Source organism: Penaeus monodon, chromosome 24, assembly GCF_015228065.2.
Source record: "Penaeus monodon isolate SGIC_2016 chromosome 24, NSTDA_Pmon_1, whole genome shotgun sequence".
Lineage (NCBI taxonomy): Eukaryota > Metazoa > Arthropoda > Malacostraca > Decapoda > Penaeidae > Penaeus > Penaeus monodon.
The window spans coordinates 26,638,976-26,639,177 of record NC_051409.1 but is presented as its reverse complement, the minus strand read 5'-3'; positions in this window follow the sequence as shown (position 1 = coordinate 26,639,177).

Here is a 202-nt window from a genome sequence, read left to right as displayed (position 1 = left end):
ACCCGAACTCATACAGACTCCGTGCTCAGTGCCGGCGATGTCCGTGCCTTGTTTAGAGCGTTATTTAGGCACTTAGGAGTATCACGGGGCCAGAGAGCGCTGCTGTGGCCATACACGGGAAGCCTCTTAGCCGTTAGTGCGAGGGAGACGGGAGAGCGGCCAGGCTTTCGGCTCAACTGGCTGGGCAGTCAGAACTTAATGA